The sequence below is a fragment of the Silurus aristotelis genome, assembly GCF_946808225.1.
Source record: "Silurus aristotelis genome assembly, chromosome: 26".
In the NCBI taxonomy this organism is placed as follows: Eukaryota; Metazoa; Chordata; class Actinopteri; order Siluriformes; family Siluridae; genus Silurus; species Silurus aristotelis.
In genome coordinates this window covers 3,401,802-3,415,466 of record NC_139599.1, presented here as the reverse complement: position 1 = coordinate 3,415,466, position 13,665 = coordinate 3,401,802, and the positions used below count along the sequence as shown (strand labels likewise).

At 37.9% G+C, this 13,665-nt stretch overlaps 1 long non-coding RNA gene across 3 annotated transcripts; it reads left to right on the top strand.

The window, feature by feature from the left end:
- The first annotated feature begins 3,561 nt into the window (after positions 1 to 3,561).
- LOC310720548 lies at positions 3,562 to 9,291 on the top strand. 3 transcript variants are annotated; one of them, XR_014531769.1, is made up of 4 exons: positions 3,562 to 3,902; positions 4,155 to 4,443; positions 7,338 to 7,453; positions 9,025 to 9,291. It is a non-coding gene; the product is annotated as an uncharacterized lncRNA (long non-coding RNA). The 3 variants fall into 3 exon arrangements; XR_014531770.1 differs by having other exon boundaries at positions 3,562 to 4,443; positions 9,030 to 9,291; XR_014531771.1 differs by having other exon boundaries at positions 3,562 to 4,443.
- The last annotated feature ends 4,374 nt before the right edge of the window (positions 9,292 to 13,665 follow it).

Genomic DNA, 13,665 nt, shown 5'->3' with positions numbered 1-13,665 from the left:
TATAACTTTTTTTAAAAATTGTTCTTGTCTCTGTTTTCTTTATGTTCTTAATTTATATTATAGGCTGCTTGGAGGATTCACATAGTAAAGATTTCATTGTATGGTGTAACAGAGTATTAACAATAAACTCTTGAATCTTCCTTCGACTGGTATTTGTAATTATAACCAATATGGACAATACTGGTTTTGAAATGTCTTTGAGATATATTTAATAGGAAATGAATGGCATCACCTATCCCTAGTATAAAATGTATCCCATGTTTGATACATTTTTATATAAATGTATTCATTTACAGTATTTTTAAAAAAAGAGGAAGCCAGTTCTGTTGCACATAAAACTACACTGAGAAATGTTTTCAGCATGTTACTTTTTTATTTAATTTCTAACTCAAATTTCCGAAATGCAAACTTGACAAAACATGAGACAACTGAAACAGAAACAACATTAACCAGAGTGTTAAGAAACATAGAGTGTGGTGTAAAGTGAGTCTTTATACAAGCAGCCATTTACAATAAAATATGTTTCAGGTGAATAAAGACATGAAATGTGACACTACAGTGACTTGTGGGAAATATATTCCTGTAACATAAACAGGGCAACTTTTTAAACCCTAATTCTAATTGCTCTTACAAATATTTTTGTTGGTTTTTGTTTTAAGTCACATTAATATTTTAATCAAACCTTTGCCCTCTAGCCTAGTGAGTCTCATCAATACCTGCCTGAGAACTTCTCAAACTCACATTGTAGACATCACATCTCCATCCAAGTGCATGGAGTTACAGGTATTGGAGCTATAAAAATAGATGTGTTGATAGATACAATCTTCTATGCTTCATGCTCTTAGATTTAGAATAATCAATCCTACCTGAGGCACTTGATTTGGATCGGTATAAAATGGTACAACCTTTAAATTGCACAAGTAGATTTTTTTTGTGTGTTTACATAATACATTACATAGTTTTTTAATGTGTTGTTAAGAATGTTCTCTAAAAAAAAGTATCAAACCTGTGACTGGAAGGAAAAATATAATGCTACTACATCCAAAGACATTCTACACCAGTATGTGCATCCAAACTTGTAATAACAGTTTTGGGGGGAAAAATGCATCTGACTGGAAAAATCAGGTCTCTCAATACTTTTGTTTATATGGTGTTTTACGCCCACCAAAAGACAAAGATGTGGTCAAATGTATTAGTCAGTATGGAAGGTTTTGGAAGAGAAAGAGGTCAGCAAAACCTGGTATTAGTCAGAGAAGCAAACCAGCATTATGCTCCCACCACCATGCTTTACCTTGTGCATGGTTTTCTCATACTGATAAACAGTGGGGTTTTTTTTCATTTGTAGTAGATTGCATAGATGATGTATAGTACATGCATGTGACATTCTTTGTTTTTTTTTTAATCTGGTGAATTATCTTTGACCTTCCTGTAATCACGTACACTATGTACCTCACAGTGCAGGGACAATAACATGCACGCTTGTTTGCCATGCAAATGATCCTTCCTCTATGTAGGTTGCTTATGGCTCTGATGTGTAGGTTCACCTTAAATTGCAATGCCTCCTTAAAAATTTATAAATACCATTTCTGTCCCAATAAACTTTGAGGAGTCTTTGCTACCAGAATTATTACCATTTTATATTAATGACCCCTGTTATAGTTTCAGGTTGTAACAGTACAAAATGTGGAAATGTTATAGAGAAGAAATGTCACATGAAAAGTAAAAATGGTCTCCAAACTGTTTATATTAAACAAACAAAAAAAATCACCCTTTGGCTTGTTAATGCAATCATTGTCATTTTTAATGCGGTCATTTTAATTGTTTGTGAATCCCTACCCTTTAGGGGTCGAAAAGCACACAGCAGCATGGCTTCAAATATAAAACAAAAGCCTAATTCATATAATGAAGCCTTTAGGTCTAATAATAGGCCTGCAGACCCCCCCTCCAAACCAAGATCCACCAAACCACTCACCCACCACAGAATCATTAGACGTCACACTAATGTGGAGCAAGGTGCAGCTGTGGAGGGCAATTACACGTGGAGGGCAATTACAGTGCTAACCTATCTGACAGTGCTGGAGAAATGTCAAAGGAAATGATCATCGAGGCAGGCAGCTCGGAGTTTTGACATTCTCTGAGCGTAATGCGTGGGTCCAGTACTCACAAATAGATGCAGCGCTACCTTGGTTTAAATGTCACCACCAGCCAGGGGGCTGAACAGGACTCACTGACTTAACAACACACTCCCAGAGGGACACATGAAGCTTTCTAACAGAATATTCATCTTAGGAATGGCTAGGAACTGTGTGCATTTGAGATATTTTAAGGCTTTGCTAATGGTGTTATCCCCATAAAATACTTAATAGATTACAACAATTTTCTAATAATATCATTATTCCCAGTATGGGCTACAGAGAAATATCAATTGAATACAAGATATTTTACAAAACTACCTCTTTTATAAACCTATGCCCAGAAAACATCTAATCTTGTCTAACCTTCAGATAGAGATTACCAACATTAATGTATCATTCAGCTAAAGTTTTTTGCCTCCAAAATTTCCAAATTACAACAACAACAACAACAAAAACATCAACAACAACAACAACAACAAGACACCTTTTGAAGTTGGAATTTCTACCTCAGGACAGTTTCCTAAACATTAGCAATAATGCCAAATCGAAATGGCCGATCGTAGCATCAACAGTAACCAAAGTATCACTTTCTTTTAAACATTATATACAGACTTATTTGCTTATTAATTACACGTTCCATGATTTAAGGAGGAAAATATACTTATCACAGTTAGCTCATCACTGTTTTCACAGTTAGCTTATTAGCTTGTAACTAATACAACACAAACATCGTTACATTCATTCCCCAATTAGTTGCCAAAGGGTGAAGAATGTATTTTTTATATATATAAAATATATATGAAATATTTAATATCCACTATAGGGACAAATGTTTTGGGATGCTTGACTTTTTCAGCCATATGTCTTTTTACCTCAAACTTTTACCACAAGGTTGGAGGCACAAAATTGTATAGAATGTCCTAGAATGAAACTTTCCTCTCACTTAAACTAGGAGACCCAAACCTGTTCCAGCATTACAATGCCTCTGTGCACAAAGCCAACTCCATGAGGATATGCTTTACTTGTTTTAAAGTGGAAGATCTTCTGTTATAAAGATCTTAACCCAAGCCTATTGAACACCTTTGAGGTAAATTGGAACACTGACTGCACCCCAGACCTCCTCACCTCATCTACATCAGTACCTGACTTTACTAACTGAATGAATCTCCACAAATCTCCACAAGCACACTTAAAAAATCTAGTGAAACATCTTCCTGGAAGAGTGGAGGTTACTATAATAGCAAATGGGGACTCAAAGTGGAATTGAATGTTCGAAAAGCACATACCTGTCTTACAAATATATACAAATGAAGTAAAACGTTTTCTTAACCAGCCTGGATGTGGAATGTTTTATTTTTTTCAATACATGCTCGGAATTGAATGCTGTGATAATTGACTTGACCAATTAGCATAATCAGCATCAGATGCTAATGAGGAGATTGTTTGTGTACCCTGATTATTTACCAAAAAATGGTAGATTTGCTTCCCTGTCATTACATATGATTACTATTTTTATTTGCTTCGTGGTTCTCGGCTAACAAAGTCCAGGAGATGAAGAAGAAGGAGGAGGCCAAGCAGCAGGGCTGAGTGGAGGCCGTTTTTACGGCGGTTGCCGTGGCCAGCTGAGTGACGTACGTGTGCACATGCCAGTCCGTATGCTGTGTGGTAGGAGACAGAACGGCTGCGGCCCCCTCTTCACTCGCATCACACTATTCCCAACATGAACTTTCACGTTCCTCCATCCACTCACTGAGTCACTGCAAGCAAGTACGTCAATCAGCGCTTGGGCAAAAGCAAACAAGCCCTGTTTTTTTTCTCTCTCTCTCTCTTTCTCTCTCTCTCTCTCTCTCTCTCTCTCTCTCTCTCTCTCTCTCTCTCTCTCTCTCTCTCTCTCTCACTCTGTCTTTTCTTTTCCTTTTATCTCTAGCTCTAATATTTTCCTTCCAATTTTGTTTGATTCTTCCTGTACATCTTTCTCCCATCTCCTGGTTCAGCTCTTCAATCTGGTTCTTTTTCTAGGTCATGCCTCCTTACACAAAAAACTTCTTTCTTTTGGAGAGGGGGGGCTGGAGAGAACAAGCTGAGGAAGTTTGACTCACTCTAAACTCCGGACTCTTCACAGAGTCATTCAGAAGTCTCCGGAGTCATCTCTCACGCCGTCTCGCTCCCGTGTGTAAACAGAAACCGCCGGATCGTTAACATCCCCTCGTGGCAGGCTAACCACAACCATTTCATACATACTTCACGTGGTTGAGTGGCTGAATCAGAGTCTGTCAGCCTGTTGCGGCTCGAAAAACCCAGGTCCCAGGTCAGTTTACGACAAATCATCTCATTGTCTCATACTGTATTTAAATGACACGTCTGATTTACGGTCAGTCAAAGAAAAAAAAGATGTCTGGTTTTGTAAAAGATGGTGAATCATTCGATTTCCTGGCATGTTTGTGTTGATCTTGGAGAAGGTCCATCCATTGACTGTGTTTCCCTCTGAGCAGAAATACTCAACTAGTTACAAATCGGAGGGGATTTTCTTGGGGGAAAAAATGAATATATGATTTTTAACATGTTGATTTTGGGGTTAATAGACTAAACAAATATAGGAAAATAGGAAGGTTTAACAAATGTGGTCAGAATCTATATATTAAAAAAAAAATTCAAGTCCAGAAGTTTGCGTCCTCTTAGGCTAAAATGCATGGCATTTGTTAATCATACGGATCAAGGGTGAAAAAGATGCAGATCCGATCACAGGAAGTCCAAGTTTGAAGTGACAGACGCTCTTGACCAAACTAACTTACATATTTCTCAATTTTTCAAGGGTTTACGACCCATCAGTGGAAGCTTGGTGGTGCTGGGATTTGAAGTCATGACCTTCTGATCAAGATCAAAAGCTACTACTGGGGACGCTTAGGCCATGTTAACGCTAATACATTTTGATTTGAAAATGCATATTTTTCTATCCGTTTTGGCCTTTCGTCCACACTGAGATGGCGTATTCAGTCAACGAAAAAATAGCCTTTTGAAAACGATCTCCCAAGTGGATCAATTTTAAAACGGCAATTTTTTCACAGCAGAGTGAAAAGGGAAGCTGGAAAGTAAATAAACGCCAGCGTGTTACAATTTGCTCATGGAGTGTTGCATTTAATTAAATTGTTACAATTTGCTCATGCGCAGATGTTTCAGGGCGGACGAGCAACTTTTGGAAAATGAACTTTGTATCCGAAGATCGTGAGTTTAAATCGCTGCAACTCCTGGGCTGTTGTATGAGCGTGTCGACCAAAAGCCTTAAATGTAAAAGTAAATGATCAGAAATCCCTGCTGTTAACCCTTGAACAGGAAGTGTAATGGAACCATGAATGAAGAAACATGAGCCTTCATAGACATGTTTGTTTCATAGCTGCACACGTCTCAGTGAAGAAGTAAACATTTCCGTAAGACATCAGCGGATCAGCGTGTGCTTCCTCGTCGCCGCTTCTCAAACTGTAAGCCAGAGCGAGTCCAATTTTCTCTCGCGGCTCCTCGCGGGCTGCGATATTACAACCGAGCATGTGGGACAGAGACGCGTGGCATTTAATTAAATTGTTACTGTTCGTGTCTCATAACAAGCTGAGGATATGACTCAAGCGGCAGCGTTCGTGTGGCAATTACTTCATATCAGACTGTGCTGATTATACGTGTGATCAGGCTGATTAAGGGTTTTTTTTCTTAATCAAGTAATTGGACTCAGGAAATAGTAATTAAAGGTGCACAGAGCTTCACTGCTGCTGGTCTCTCCTGCGGCACAATATTATTTCATCACATTCACTGAAGGAAATAGTCTGCTCTGAGAGCATAGGGCTGCTGGAGGCATAGAGGGATGAGGGATTGTGTAGAGGTGAAGAACACAGTGCTAAAATAAAGCTAATATTTAAAAGCAACGGGAAAGAAACCCGAAAAAAAAGAAACAAAGTAAAGAAAAGAAGAAAGAAACTTTCCTTTTGATGTTTGTCTTTTGTTTTGTTTTGCTTTATTTGTTTTGTTTTCCTTCTTAATTTCTCAAGTTAATAGTTAAGTTAGAGAAAAGAAAAACAAGCAAAAGAAGAAAATAGATGTTAAAAGGGTTCATAATAATTAAAAAAAGGAGAGAACCAAACAATAAGCAAACAAAAAATTACAGAACGAAAGAAGCAAACAAACAAAAACAAGTAAGCAAAAGAATTATAAGCAAGGAAATGAAAAAGAAAAAAAAGATAAGGCAAAAAAAAAAAAACAAGCAAGCAAACGAGTTATAAGCAAAGCAACAGACAAAGTACAAGATAGAAACACAAAAATCTAAAGAAAGAGAAACAAACAAACAAATATATTGAGTGAGAACAATTTGAAAAGTTTTTAAAAAACTTTTATACAAAATTTCAAAAATAACTAACAAATAAAAGAAAAAACTAACAAAAAAGAAAAAAAATGAGAGAATCAAAAGCAGGCAAAAAACTAACAAAGCAAAGCAAAGCAAAGCAAAGCAAGCAAGCAAGCAAAGAAAGAAAGAAAGAAAGAAAGAAAGAAAGAAAGAAAGAAAGAAAGAAAGAAAGAAAGAAAGAAAGAAAGAAAGAAAGAAAGAAAGAAAGAAAGAAAGAAAGAAAGAAAGAGAATTATAAGCAAAGAAATGAAAAAGAAACAGACAAAATTGTAAAGACTTAAACAAAATAACGTAAAGCATAAAAAAGATAAGACAAAAAAAGAAAGAAAGTAAGAAAGAAAGTAGAAGAAAGAAAGAAAGAAAGAAAGAAAGAAAGAAAGAAAGAAAGAAAGAAAGAAAGAAAGAAAGAAAGAAAGCAAATACAATATGAACAAAAAGAAACAGACAAACAAACACAAGCCAGAAAGAACCAACAGGTGAGAAGAGAATTTGGTGTAGACTTCGCTACATAATTGTATTTCTCTCACTGAGCTGAGTGAATCTAAAAGTTGAGAAATGATCAGGGGGAGTCAGTGGGTCTCCCACAGGCCTGGCACTGACACACACACACACACACACACACACACACACACACGCACATGAGCAACCAGCAGCTAAATGTCACTTATGATATAATACATGGAGGAGGGAGAAAAGGGGGATCAGGGCACGTGTAGCTGTGATAGTTCTCCCCTATATAAATCTCCCTCCCTCCTTCTCTCTCCCTCCCTCTTTCTCTCTCCCTCCCTCTCTCCTTCTCTATCCTCATCTCCTAGTGAGTCAGCGTCTCTCCAGCCCACCTACTATGAGTCAGTCTCCCACTCGCCGGACAGCCTTGGCCAATTGGAGGCCTCGCTTCTGTACCACTGTCGTCAGAGCTCCGGTGATGAAGGTGCACACACACACACACACACACACACACACACACACACACACACACACACACACACACACACACACACACAATGCAAACACACTGAGTGAGTGAGAGATGTATGGAATGAAGGGTTTGAAATGTTTCAGAGAGGGAAAAAATTAGCACATGATCTCAGTATGGGTCTGAACATAACTGCCACTGTTTGTGTGTGTGTCTGTGTGTGTGTGTTTGTGTGTGTGTGTGTGTGTGTGTGTGTGTGTGTGTGTGTGTGTGTTTGTGTGTTATATTGAAAGATGTGAATGTGTGTGAAAGTTTTTCTTAGGAGTTCATGAGAAGATTTTTATTTGTGTGTATTTTTATTAACGCTTTCACTGTTTGCGCTCAACGTCTTAGCAGCTAGCATAAGTGTGAAATCTTATGTCAGACGAGTTGTGTTTGAGTTAAACTAGAGAAACTCGATCAAATGTGACTCCAGTAAAAGTAAGCGTTTCCTTTAAACTTTCAGTTGAGTAAAAGTGCAAAAGTATTTGCCTTCAAATGTACTTAAGTAGCCAAAGTACTCTGATTTATTATGGCTATAATTTTCCTATTATTAACTCAGTTTATGTGAAAAGACTCTCATGTTACTCTCAACACAATGAAACGTGTAGTCAATAATGAACACAGTAACAACTTACGAACAAATTCCTGGTACGAACGGTAGTTCGGAACGTAACTCGTTCATAAGTTGGGGAGCGTCTGTATACGCTAATTTGGTGATTTCCCTTTTGATACGGTTTCGTTTTATTTCGCTTTCTCATTTCCCTAAACCTATTTGCACATGCCCTGCACTGGCATCTCTCCATGTTTCTCTTATGTAACATGCACTACATGGACAAAAGGTTGTGGACACCTGACCCTTTAAAGATTTGTATGTGTTTTCTAAACATTCAATTTCAAATTAAGTTCCAATTTCCTGTTATAATAATAACCTCCACTCTCTGAGAAGATGTTCGGTGTGTTTGTAGAGATTTGTGGGGATTTCTTCTGCCACAAGAATGTTAATAAAGTCAGGTACTGATGTAGGTGATGTGAGGAGGCCTGGGGTCTAGTCAGCATTTCAGAGGAAGAGGCGATTGGCGGAGGCGGAGGGGAAACTCATTTTTTGCTATCACTCCTGTACACTACGTGTCCCTAAACTTAAAATTTTTTACTTTTTCTTTTTTGCTTATCTTAATTTTCATCACAGTCTTCGCTTTCTGGCTTCGCTTCGCCATCCAGCAGCGGCGTCTCGAGCTCGTACCCAAATTTTTTGCTCACGTAACAAAGCAAAAAATCGATCGCGTGACGCCTCATACCTCGGAAAACTCGTACATTAATTCACTCGTAGCTCAAGGTACCACTGTACTTATCAGTGGATGTATCGGATTTTGTAGAAGTTGCCTGCAGTGTGGTTTAAAGAGAAATAAAGCTTCTCTGGGTGTGTTGATTCAAGAAAATACATCATCTTTATGTTTGAAAAGTATCCCCGCATTGCAAACCTCCCACTCACAAAGTTATCATAGTCAAGTTCATCATTTTCTTTGTTTTTTTTATCAATTCTCCAGCCCAGCTCGAGTCTCGTCTTGTCTGATCCTGGAGCTCTGCTGAGACACAGAGACAGGAGACCATTATGGATTAAGTCAAACTGGATTGAGATGTTCTCCCGGTTGTTCCAGAGTGAGATGATTCATCATCCCGAGAGGCTGAGTTCTCATCTCTGAAGCTCTCATCTCTGGTCTGCTTTTACCGCAAGGTAACAGAGCTTAAATGGAGTTTAGTGCAACTCCAGCTCTGTAGAAAGTTCAAGATTTGGGGTAAGATCAGAAGCCTGTTTTTTGTTTTCAAGTCTTCTGGCTAGTTTCTGTTTTTGATGGCATTCCTGTAGAATTATTGAAACTTCGGTCTAAAAGCTTTTTTAAGCCCTATGTCTTTAACCTCAGAGGTATAAAGGCAGTGATATTTAACATCACTTCAGTGCATCAGAAATCCATTGAGAGACAAATAGAGAAATACAGTGAGAAAAAGAGTGGGGGAGGAGAGGACATGAAGGTCCTACTCACACAGTAGCGGAAACCTGGGCAAATCTCTCAGCTCTGATTCATCTTCTATGGACAATGTTGACGCTAAAATCTTCCTTCCTGCTTCGCTGAAACTCACATTTATCACCAGTAAAAATAACATTAGTCATCAGCACATATGTCAGTATTTGACTGTTGACGATTTCCAAACCGGTGCAGAAATTTCATTGTGGAATGTATTGGGATGGTAATGATCAAAAAAAAAAATAAAGAAATAAAAATTATAAAAAAATTGATAATCAGAAATTGGAAGAAATGAAGATGATGTGAGGTCCAGTTACCAGCGTGGCACTATAACAGGAAGTAGTAGAGTAGAGTAGAGTAATGGCTACATTTCATTATTTATATAAATGAGCAAGCCAAAAAGAACAATGGCAAGGAAAAAAACCCCTGAGACAACATAAAGAAGAAATCCTGAGAAGAACCAGACTCCATTCTCATCCTCAACACCCAATATTCACTTATTATACTTCCATCATTGTTAAAGTTTCAGCTGTAATGGACATTTGAGTGCAAAAAAAGTTTCAATTCAATTCAGTAAAAAACAAATTTGTATTGCAAACCCAACAATAGACACTTTGTCCAAAAGCCACTTTACAGAAAGAAAATACTCTACTTTGCTACACTTTGCACTGACAAGGGGCAGGATTGCTTTCTAATTACTGATTGATTTCAGCTGGTGTCTTGGCTTTCCATGCCTTTTTGATTTCGTTGTATGTGTGGGTTGTTAACAACATCTGGTAGAAATTTCATGTCAATAGCACCTTAAAAATTATATTTACTGAGAAAAAATAGTGAAAAATGTTCAATAATTATTTTACCCGCTGTATTTACATAAATGGGACAAATATAAATTTGGCCCTAATGAACAAGCCAGTGGTGACAATGGCACGGAAGATCTCCTTGAGACAACATAAAGAAGATATTCTGAAAGGGAACCAGATCCAAAAGACAAATTCTTTATAGTTCCATCATTGTTAAAGTTATCAGCTGTTCACTAATAGACAATTGAGTAAAAATAGTACTTATTGTACTATTATTATTTACTTAGTATTAATTTCTGAGAAATTTAGCAAACTGTTTATAATATTTATAGTCCAAATCCATCTTTATGTTTATTAATTCCTAGTTAAACTTAACTATGCAGTAATGATATTTAGTGCATTTCATGTCTTTCGTTTGCGTTTATACCTAGTCAGGGTTTCTGAATGTTGATGTAGAAACACATGTAGGTTTCTCTCTCAGTTCGTGGAGATTGTGTTCAAAAGGTGTGAGGTCAGAGCTTTATAGCAGGCCACTCCAACCCATATCTTCATGGAGCTTGCTTTGTGCACGGCAGCATTGTCACGCTGGAAGAGTTTTGGGTCTCCTAGTTAAAGTGAACTCAAAATTTCATGCATCCAAAACGTGTGCCTTTAAATGTGTGGTACCTGTTTGGGGAAGAACCACACATGGCAGGAAAAAGACAGGTTTCCTTATACTTTTGTCCATGTATTGTATGTATGACAAAAAGTAAATGTGAGGTAATTTATATAGCAGGTTACTATTATACTGCTGAGCATTTAATTCACTATAAGATCTAAATTGTGCTACACTGAATGGTGTGTGACAAACAACTAGATGCAAAAAGAGTAAGCAGGAGCTCAACTAGTCCTGATATGAATGGGGAAATTGGGTACGTGTGTGTGTGTTGTTCAATAACATGCAGAACCCTGTTAACTTGTTAACTGCAAATGTTTCTAAGGAGGTGAGATCAACCAGGACGGGCTGGAGTACATTAAAGAGATGTATGTGTCTTATCACACATGCACACACACACACACACACACACACACACACACACACACACACACACACACACACACACACACACACACACACACACACACACACACACAACAGAACACAAATCTCACAAGGTCAGAAAACTAAAAGCAACCAAGATTTCCTTTCCCTTTTTGACCCGAAATTTGGCCTGTCGTTTCCATGTAGACTTTACACCAGCAGCTCAGAACAAACTGGAAGGGAAAAGCTGGCATCTTTTGGAAAGCGAGACCGGAAAACAGGATGGCAAGAGCCACGGAGACGGGGGAGCTTATTCACCCTGGAAACAAATGACTTCATCAGATGCTAATTCAATTTAGAAAGCTTAAATTTAGCACGTTCGTCATAGTGCATGACACTAGCCAAAAAAAATACAAAATAAAAAAAAACAACCCAGAAAGCAGGGCGGACAGGTCGGACATTTGGGACGTGTGGAAGATGAAATAGTTTAAAGGATTGAGAAAGGGTGTGAGAGAGGAGAAAAAAAGGAGAACAAAGTGCTTTTCCCAGTAAACGTCACGAGTGGGTCGTGTGGGCGGGTCATTCTGCTCCGTCCGTATTGTCAGCATGACAGTTGGCAGGAGTCTTCTGTTGGAGGAAACGCTGCAAATCGAGACCAGCTTCTTCCCGTTTGCAAAGGCGTCAGTCTTATATCACTGTCAGATAAATTCTCACTTACAGACGCTGAAGGAAAAAAACAGCGCTCACTTGTTGATGTGATTTCACTTGTTGATAGCAACAAGGAACCTCGAAGCCACAAGGGACAGAGAGATTACAAAGAGAGAGAAAGGGCTTTTTAATTGGCCAACATATGTTCACCTAAAATCAAACACACACACACACACACACACATACACACACACACACACACAGACATATATATATATATATATATATATATATATATATATATATATATATATATATATATATATATATATATATATATATATATAGTGAGGAAAATAAGTATTTGAACACCCTGCTATTTTGCAAGTTCTCCCACTTAGAAATCATGGAGGGATCTGAAATTGTCATCGTAGGTGCATGTCCACTGTGAGAGACATAATCTAAAAAAAAAATCCAGAAATCACAATATATGATTTTTTAAGTATTTATTTGTATGATACAGCTGCAAATAAGTATTTGAACACCTGAGAAAGTCAATGTTAATATTTGGTACAGTAGCCTTTGTTTGCAATTACAGAGGTCAAACGTTTCCTGTAGTTTTTCACCAGGTTTGCACACACTGCAGGAGGGATTTTGGCCCACTCCTCCACACAGATCTTCTCTAGATCAGTCAGGTTTCTGGCCTGTCACTGAGAAACACGGAGTTTGAGCTCCCTCCAAAGATTCTCTACTGGGTTTAGGTCTGGAGACTGGCTAGGCCACGCCAGAACCTTGATATGCTTCTTACAGAGCCACTCCTTGGTTATCCTGGCTGTGTGCTTCGGGTCATTGTCATGTTGGAAGACCCAGCCTCGACCCATCTTCAATGCTCTAATGAGGGAAGGAGGTTGTTCCCCAAAATCTCGCAATTCATGGCCCCGGTCATCCTCTCCTTAATACAGTGCAGTCGCCCTGTCCCATGTGCAGAAAAACACCTATATGTACATTATTAGGTTTAAACAGATAATGTAATCTCAATGAATAATGAACAAAATGAAGGGCATGGCTATGAAACTCACGAATTGAAAAATCTCTTTAATGTCAACATAAACAGTCAACATGCTTCTTAGTATCAGCCTGCTCAGTTTCCTGATAGTGAAAATCAAGCCGGAACATTTTGGCAAAAATCTTTCACAACCAGTAAGTTTGTTAGAAACAGAAGTAATAATTACATGAGAGCAATTATGAACTCAAGCGATGTAGCTGAGGTTGAGAAACTGTTCGGGTTCCTGGAGTTTTTACCTCTGGTTTTTTTTTTTTTCTCCATTGTTTCAAATGTTTCAGTTTAGGCCACACCCACTGATTTATTTTTAATCATTATAATGAAATGGAAATTAACATTAGTAACACTGAACAGTTACAGATACTGATAGTGACAAACACACATACATGCATATATTTATATATATATATATATATATATATATACACTATAGACACACACACACACACAAAATGTTTCGCAACCAGATACATTTTTTTTTCCGAAAAATAAGTAATAATTACATGAAAGCAACTAGAAACTCAAATGTTATAGCTGAGGTTGAGAAACTATTCAAATGATGGCTTTTTTACCTCTGGGGGTTTTTCCATTGTTTTGAAGGTTTCCGTTTAGGCCACACCCACTTAGAGTCT